Genomic DNA, 9,291 nt, shown 5'->3' on the forward strand with positions numbered 1-9,291 from the left:
GCCGCTGCCCGATTGTTTTCGCCGGCCCACTGCGCACGATGCGATGCGTCACGTCGCTTGCTTTGATGGGGTTGGGGGGGGGTTAGGTGGTGGGGGGGTGGGTGATGCATCTATCCCCTCCTGCTGCCACTCAATGTCAAGAACAGGAGCCGGTGTGAATATAGATGATTTTTTTTCAATTCAATCATACGCTCCGCATCTTCAGATTTATTATTATTGTTTAGTTGATTGGTTCCAAGAGTGAGGATTTCAATAATGCAGCCAGGGGACCGGGGGGGAAGGGGGGTCAAAGTGAATAATCAGCGGCCTCGCCATAAAACCCGCCTTTCTATCAAAGGCATTTTAATTCCCCGCGACGGACAGACAGAAGACGTCACGCCCGCGCTGCCGAGTGTCTCTCTCTCACTCGAGCAGCAACGACAACCCACACATTGCCCCTCTGGAGAAATCTCCTGTGTCTAAATCTGCCCGACTTCTAACGGACGTGGGGGGGGGGGGGGGGTTCCGAACATTGTGGGTTGGAGGCAGCCATTGCCATTACCCCACCTCCTCTATACCCGTGCAGCACCCTCTCTCCGTTCACATCACAGCATCTCGGCCAACGACCACATACACATACTTCTAAAATCCGACAACACGGAGACAGCCAATTCATTCGGTCAAATTCCACTGTTAAAGGAATTACAGCCCGGGACTAAGACACAAAAAAAAATCTGATAATTTGACAAAAGTGAAAAGTAAATGATGATAATCATTCACATCTCTTTGTAAGGGGCCCTTCCGCGAATGTCTCTGGGCGGACACCGGGTGACCTTGCCGCACGGCGGGTCTGCGCGCAGACGCATAACGCAGCTAATTTCATCGGGGGCGAATCCCGACGACGTCAGGGTTGTTCGTGTAATTCCGTTGCTTCGGTATCGCGGTCGCTATCGTCGCCCCCCCCCCGCACACCAACCGCCCACAGCCCACCAGCCCCCACTTCTCAAAGCTTAGACGAGATATTTATGACCTCAGGCTTTCCCATTATATTTGACGGCGGGAATATTTTATAGATAGATTTTTATTCCGCGTCGTAATTTAGTGCGGGAGACGTTTAAACTGATGAAACCGCCCGAGTTTTAAAACATTGTTATTTTACATGCATAATCTGGATTGTGAATACATTCACATATTAATGCATAGTTTATTTTCATAATAATGACAATTAGAAAATCAATACACTGCTGAAATGAAGGCTTCGCCACACCATGTCAATTATGGAGGGGTTTATTGACCATACTTCACCATGCTGGTCAGTGCGGGTTGGTGCATGAGGTCCCAGGCCAAATTTAAATGTCACCCAATATTCACCCTGGCCAAGATTCAAACTCAGATTCCACGGATTCATAGAGCAGCGTGTGAACCGCTGTGCCAACGCTCTTAAAACGCATATATATATACGCATTTATTTAATCAAAATCTTCAGATCATTCACAAAAGGTGCCTTATGAATCTATATTGCACTATATTTCACTATTATCCGGGTCTCAATCAAATTGCCAGATATGAACTGGTCAATGAATATTACGAGTCGGCATTTTGAAAAACTATAAGCTTAAAATGTTACCGTCAGTCAGAGGAGGGCAGCCTTCGCACTCAAGTGTACATTGTTAATGAGATAATCAAACTACGTGTTTGATTATCTCATTGGACTTCTTTCGCACCGTACGTAGCCAACCGTGCTAATCGGATGTGCGGGGGTAGGACAACAAACTATGGGTCTCTGTGTGAGTCTATGGGTCTCTGTGTGAGTCTATGGGTCTCTGTGTGAGTCTATGGGTCTCTGTGTGAGTCTATGGATCTCTGTGTGAGTCTATGGGTCTCTGTGTGAGTCTATGGGTCTCTTTGTTAGTATATGGGTCTCTGTGTGAGTCTATGGGTCTCTGTGTGAGTCTATGGGTCTCTGTGTGAGTCTATGGATCTCTGTGTGAGTCTATGGGTCTCTGTGTGAGTCTATGGGTCTCTTTGTTAGTCTATGGGTCTCTGTGTGAGTCTATGGATCTCTGTGTGAGTCTATGGGTCTCTGTGTGAGTCTATGTGTCTTTGTGTTAGTCTATGTGTCTCTGTGTGAGTCTATGGATCTGTGTGAGTCTATGGGTCTCTGTGTGAGACTATGGATCTATGTGTGAGTCTATGGGTCTCTGTGTGAGTCTATGGGTCTCTGTGTGAGTCTATGGGTCTCTGTGTGAGTCTATGGGTCTCTGTGTGGGTCTATGGGTCTCTGTGTGAGTCTATGGGTCTCTGTGCGAGTCTATGGGTCTCTGTGCGAGTCTGTGTATGTATGTTGAACTTCTTTTGCACCGTACGTAACCAACCGTGCTGATCGGAGACGTAGGAGGGGAAGGACAACAGAAGATCAGACCTTGTCAATCGACTGTTGGATGAAGGCCTCTCCATGGCATGCCATGCCGGAGCACGTAAGTTGTTTGGCCCTACTTCTCCACTAGTGGTCAGTGCGGGGTCGGTGAAGGCATCCAGGAGGGCGAGAGGGAGGGTGTGCAGGATCAGTTCGGATCGTCACTCATCGCCCACGGTAGCCGTGGAAAGGAACTCGGGTCGCCAGGTTCACAGCCACCGTTCCCCCACCCTCTGGTGATATAACCTCTCTTAATTTAGAATGTTGACTTGTATACAAAAAACCAAGTAGTAGAAGTTTTCTACAAAAATGTTTAAAAAAATTGCGCTGGTCACTGAAGAAACTACTTCAATTAATTATTTTTTCCATTCACAACTCCGGTTCATCGGCTAAATGCTTCGATATGGCGACGCGTTTATTATTGTGCACTAATTTCTCGCAAAACCACAAAACAACCCACGGCAAAACCGGAAAGGCGAAAGTGTTTAATGGTGAGCGGCGGCGGTAGCCAAATTGCTGAGGGTGTAACGATCCACACCTCACGGCACGATCACGATGAGTGAACTGCCAAAAGCCCAAAACACAACTCGCAAAGTTACGGGAAACTGAATTGACGATTGTCACATTGTGAAAACATACGCAGTAGGCTCTGGATGAACACGTGGGCTTTCGTGACCAATATCATCCATAATCGCGTAAATATAAATGTGTCGGATGGTAGCGGGTTTAACGACACATTCATATTTATGCGATCTAACCCATCGAGACTCTAGATTATCCGTGATAATGACGGGGAGGACGGACGCGGATAATTCAAAAATACCCATTTCCCGCGTTTCCCGCGGATCTCTATGCCAAAACACATTCCTGCGAAGGGAGCTGGTAGGAACGTTGGGTTGCTCGGTCAATGGCCAGGGTCAACGGCGGCGTGGTGTATTCCGCAAATATGCCCGACTGTGAGGGTGGGCACAAGCTGGCGTGAGTAGGTTAAACGTTGAGATTTATAAGGGCACCACGGGGTGACCAGCCCCTCCCCACCCAGCCCCACCCCTCCCTCCCTCCCACCCCCCACCCAGCCCCACCCTTCCCACCCAGCCCCTCCCCACCCTCCCCTCTCCACCCAGCCCCACTCCTCCCATTTTTGGATGCACGACGAACGGACGGACACAATAATCCCCTGTGGGCTGGTGGAACCAGGTGGTTCCTACCAGTAAAACACTTCTATAGATAGTAATTATGTTCAAGTTAAGAAAATGTAGTTTGTTATCACTGCGCGTGCTCAGTGATAACACTTTCCTGCTCCCGAGCAGAAGACTCGGCACACTAAGTGGATGGCCAATCAAAATCTATCAAACTCCACCTACTGTTGTAACAAGATACACAACTGTTGTGCTGCACAAGCAATCCACGTGGATTTCGAAATGAACCGGGGCACACATTCGTTCAGTCTAAGCACGTCACTCGTAATCAACATTTCCAAGAATAACAATGTACAACTGTTTTCAGATTATTCATTTGGGCTCAAGGGAAAATCCACGAGTTGGTAATTCACGTCGAAAATCTCAGGTTCGCGGTCAACCCGCAAATCGGATAAATGGCACGCGGATAATCGAGAATCTACTGTGTATATTGCGGCGAGCCCCCTGCTAAAGCAGTGACCCGTTAGCACGGCTGATGGTGCGGCGTGTCCCTCAGCCAGTGCCACGCAGACAGAAGTCACCGCTTTGCCACGATAAAGCCCCATTGAGTCCAGCGTTCCAAAGCGGCCCAGGGTAACACGAGATGCACAAACGGCCCCTTGCACTTTAACCGCAGCCCACAAGGATCCACAAACTGTGGGGCTGTGTGTGTTGTGTGTGCAGACGGGGCGGGGCGCGTCCCGTTGGGAGTTCGGCTTGGTACCCTCTGATATATATAGAAAAAAAAATGTAACTGCGCGATATGGATTTTTTTTTCTTCTCCATGTGGTTTGTTTTAGTGGGTCAAACGTCTAGAAGGGATATTTAGCGCGATGGGAACGCAAGCTGCCAACGGAACGTCGTGTATTTATTACGTCTGTGTCAAACCGTACGTACCACGAGCCCTTTGAACGTTGAGGTTATTTACAGTGAATTTAAATAATTAAATTGCCCTACTTGTTGGCGCGTCAAAGACGAAAGCCAGAAATTGTTGTCGACACCCCCTCCCTCTCTCGCCGCCACCCGGAATGCTCCTCTCGGCTGCTTTGAATTCACCCCAACATAAAAAAACATCAACGCTGGGCCAGCCCTACATTGTGTCGGCCAGACGGGCAACGTGATTTCATTAGGAGGAAGAGAGTCGGGGGGGCCCCAGTAGGAAAGAGCATCCTGAAGAACGCCATCTCGTAGCGGTCGCTCGAACGCCACAAACTCGCCTCTCGATATTGCGCGAGCGAGCGGCATTTTGTGTCAGCCGCGCCGTAATCAGGGCCAACAGGCGCGGCCTTGCCAAGGCGGATGCTGGGGAGAAGCTGTCTGTGACATGGGGGGGGGGGGTGCTTACCGACTTGCAGCGGCGATTCGGCGAAGGGGCCCCCCTAGGCGAATGTTCGGTGCCAAGTTCTTTAAATCATCCCGTCCGTTGAAGAAATCTGCGAGCCGAGGTTTTACAGGCACGCTGTGACGTGACTGGGAAACGTGCATTCGAATGTGACGATTCCTAGAAACGCAACGATTATATATATTTTTTACACGCGATAATAAATACCAGTCTAGCCCTACGGCAAAATCCATCCTCCCGGCAAAGTCTCGCCCAAGCCCACTCACTTACTTTCCCTAAACCAGTCAATAGAATGTGCGATTTGCTAATTTTTGTTTTGTTTGTGCCCTGATCCATCCGTTCTCTCTTTGTTTGTCTCGGTGTGAATTCCAAGCACGCGTGTCTCTCCGTCGGCGTCCTCGTAACCGATCCACGGGCTCACGGACCGTCAAACACGCGGGCTCAAAACTTTCCTCCCTTCAGTCGCCGAGACCGGCGTGCCACATTTCGTTGTTAAATTCAGCACTTTAGCGGCACGCAAATAAAAAAAAACGATCGCTCTCGCTCGCAAGGGGCCGTCCGTTGTACAGCCGTCCGTCCGGGCCCGTCGTTCTGAGCACACGCTTATTCCAATTTTTATTCTGGCACGCAATCATTTTTTTTACTGGATTCGATAAAAAAAAAGTCGCGTTATTATTCAAACATGAAAGCCCGAGACATCAGCAGTACAGATACGGTTTCCGCTGTGTTCAATGAGAACATCTCAGGGGGAGACGCGGCAGAGTACAAAGGGTCTCTAAAACAAAAGGAAATATATATATTCAAGGACAAAACATACATATGGAGTACGGTGTAACATTTCAACACAGCCGGTTGATATATTTCGTATATTTAAAATGAGTTAGAAGCTGGCGAAAAAAAAATCGGCCGGCTTCTTGTACTGTTAAAATAGTTGCATGTGCTGTGTGCGCAGGAGGTAATGGTATGCTTTCATCGCCACCCCCCCCACCCCATTCCGACCAACTTCTATAGCCGCGTGCGTCTGGGGGTTTGGGTCACGCCGAAAATGAGAGCGGCGGCAAGGAGGAATTTCAATCCTTTGATTAAATATTTAAGCCTTATTTTGTTGAATGTGGGATGCGTAATTCATTGCACTTATTAGTTGGAGGTGCAACGGTTCGCTGGCCGACTTGACGAATTGGTGAACAGGAACCCCCAATTCAAGAATGTAATTTTTTTTTTCAAAAAATGTGTACTGGCTACAAATGGCTGCTGGCATCGTTTGAAACCCATTCCATATGATGTATAGAGATAAGTAAATAAATAAAACCACATACTACGTGCACGATATGATTATGCATGTTTTGCGAGATTTAAGAATCGATATCAATAGGATCGATTGCCAAATACGAGTCACATGAGCATTGTTCAATTGAACAATTCGACAAGAATGCATCTGCAATACAGACATCTCTAAAATTCTGACTGCGCGTGTTGAAATGCAGCACGTACAAAATTACGGCGTAATGTATTATCGCTGCGGTAACAAACACAACTTGTGGCGATAAAACTGCGGCACACTCTTGTTAAAATGTGAGGTTCAGGATCACCACTGTGCTTGTTTAATGATTTATATTTAGAGATACGACTGCTCCTTTGAAAAACGGCAATTATCCGGGCTTGTCATAGAAGCGCAAGTCACAGGCCAATCAATCTTATGAACATTGCCCCATAAATTATATAACGCAAACCCTTTGGCAAGTAGTAGCGTGGTCTGGCATACCATTACAAACATTTGCTTGCCGAGACAAATGTGGCCGGATAATATTGGTCTCGAAGGCCAATAGGCCCCAAGGACTGAAAAGCATGCTTATTTATACGTGGAGATGCAGAAAAGATGTGAGCTTTCAACCAACATGCATCACAACAACGCATGATGAGCTTATGTAAAACATTGATTACAATTGTAAACAGAGCCCCGTGCTTTATCGTGGAGTGCTTTTTGCCAATAACATTGAGCGACCCAATGACATTGGTTTAACAAACCTGACCAGCTGATGACGTGCAGAAATACGAATGGGGAAATGGGTCTGGAAAGCGACTACGTAGGCCAACGGACTATCGATGGGGCTTTTGTTAGCGTGGCGCTCAAGCTATGGGACGCTTTGCCAATTGAAATCAGGCAGAGTCGGTAAGAGATATTTAAGTCTGCTTTAAAACACATCTCTTTAAAGTGGCCTTCCCTCACTAGTTTATTCGGTTCCTCCCTGGGTTCTGTTTTAGTTCCCTGCTTTCCACGCATTACGCATTGGTATCCTAAGATGGAATGCGCATTATACATTTGAATTTTTGTTAAGTACGCATCACGTAGACGGAGAACGCAGTTTTGACAAGAGACGCTTTCACCGACGACAAAGACGTCTTTCACGAATTTAAATTAGGACCTTTATAAGTGAACAGATTAATAAAATGTGTCCTGGCAGTAGTAGATCAGGTGCCTTTGATGTACTGGCTCATTTGGGTAATGCTCGAATATTATTTTTAAAAAATAGGCTACAATTATTTGCTAAAAGCTGCACTTAGTTGTAACAATAAGGAGACAAGGAAGAGGAGGAGCACTTATAACAGCGAACAAAGGAAAATTAAAAACATGACATTTGACTTTTGATTTAAAGCTTTCGTGACTGCAGGGATTCATATTCTTGGTTCTTTCAGTAAAGTCACGTAGAAGGGAAACAATAAAATAATAAAAATATAAAACAATATCATTATCACGACGTTTCGACTGCAACACAAGCAATCGTCATCAGGTGTGAAATCCACAGCAAGAAAATTTGAAAAAAGTGGCGTTTTTTTCTCAACGTTAGCACCCACGGACAGCGATTTTTTTTAAATTATTTTATCGTTTCACTTCTACGTGACTTTACCGAAAGAACCAAGAATATGACATTTGACTGTTTAGGGAATTAAGCGGGTTTGGGCAGGAGCACACGAATAGGCGCGGTGGAGGATGGCGGACGAACTAAAGCTGGTGACGGAATGGCAGTCAAAGGCGTTGGGAGGAAACTGACCTGCGAGTTTGACCACCACGGAGACGTGGTGGTGGTGGTGGTGGTCACCTCCAGCGCAGACAGCACGAGACGGATTGTGTGCCACGAAACGGGCCCGCCAGGGATGGCGGGGTCACGTGGGAGGCCTTCATTCAGCAGTGGATAGGGAATGGCAGACAGCGTTTCCACACTCATGTCAACCCACACGGTTTACCCCGTAGTCAACCCACACGGTTTACCTCGTATTCTTGTGACCAATAAGGTCTGAATTGGTCTGTAATAAGGAAGGGCACTGATAAGGTGTTGACCAGGTATTGGGAGGTTCTAACCATACTTCACCACACCGGTGTAGTATATGGTTAGAACCTCCCAATACTTCAGGTAGTGAAGTATGGTTAGAACAACCTCCCGATACTTCACCACAATTTAATATAACAATTAAATGCACACGCAGCGGAGACGACACCAGTGTTGAAGATCAATGACAGGATTGCGTCGTTATTGGCGGCAACCTACGACTATTGGTGAGGTCGTTTTTTTTTAAACGCGACGGTTGTTGTCCTCATAGAATTGACTCTGACCCGTCACGGGAACGTGGAATGTCCACCTATAGCTGTTGAAATAAAGACGGGAGCCGCCGATGCCCCGATGGGACATTTTGCCTGCTGGGACTGCCACTCGAGCCCAGAGGGGCCGAGTTGGAGTCCACCCCGGGGGGACGACCCAGGGCTTGGAGACGTCCACTGGACATCCAGTGGACGTCTCACGCGGTGCCTGCCTGGGTGACCCCCCCTCCGCCTCCTTCCCTTGCCTCCTCCTCCCCCCCGACCCCCCCCGCCTCCCCCCCCACCTCCTCCCCCCCCCCCGCCTCCTCCCCCCCGACCCCCCCCGCCTCCCCCCCCACCTCCTCCTCCCCCGCCCGCCTCCTCCGCCTCCTCCTCCCCCCCCCCGCCTCCCCCCCCCAGCCTCCTCCCCCCCGCCTCCTCCCCCCCGCCTCCTCCCCCCCCACCTCCTCCCCCCCCCCTCCTCCCCCCCCAACGCCTCCCCCCCGCCTCCTCCTCCCCCCCCGCCTCCCCCCCCGCCTCCTCCTCCCCCCCCACCCGCCTCCTCCTCCCCCCCCACCCGCCTCCTCCTCCCCCCCTCCGCCTCCTCCCCCCCGCCTCCTCCCCCCCACCTCCTCCCCCCCCCCCGCCTCCCCCCCCCCGCCTCCCCCCCCGCCTCCTCCCCCCCCCGCCTCCCCCCCGCCTCCTCCTCCCCCTCAGCCTCCCCCCCCCGCCTCCCCCCCCGCCTCCCCACCCGCCTCCTCCCCCCCCGCCTCCTCCTCCCCCCCGCCTCCCCCGCCTCCTC

The 9,291-nt window shown here is 49.7% G+C and overlaps 1 long non-coding RNA gene across 1 annotated transcript in view; it reads right to left on the reverse strand.

Moving 5' to 3' along the window:
* The window catches only part of LOC144736844 (uncharacterized), a 29,472-nt gene extending 21,234 nt beyond the window's left edge, over positions 1 to 8,238 (reverse strand). The window contains exon 1 of the long non-coding RNA XR_013588835.1: positions 7,966 to 8,238. This is a non-coding gene — a long non-coding RNA (uncharacterized LOC144736844). The remainder of the gene's footprint in view (positions 1 to 7,965) is intronic.
* Between the last annotated feature and the right edge of the window lie 1,053 nt (positions 8,239 to 9,291).

Source organism: Lampetra planeri, chromosome 63, assembly GCF_965212315.1.
Source record: "Lampetra planeri chromosome 63, kcLamPlan1.2.h2, whole genome shotgun sequence".
Lineage (NCBI taxonomy): Eukaryota > Metazoa > Chordata > Hyperoartia > Petromyzontiformes > Petromyzontidae > Lampetra > Lampetra planeri.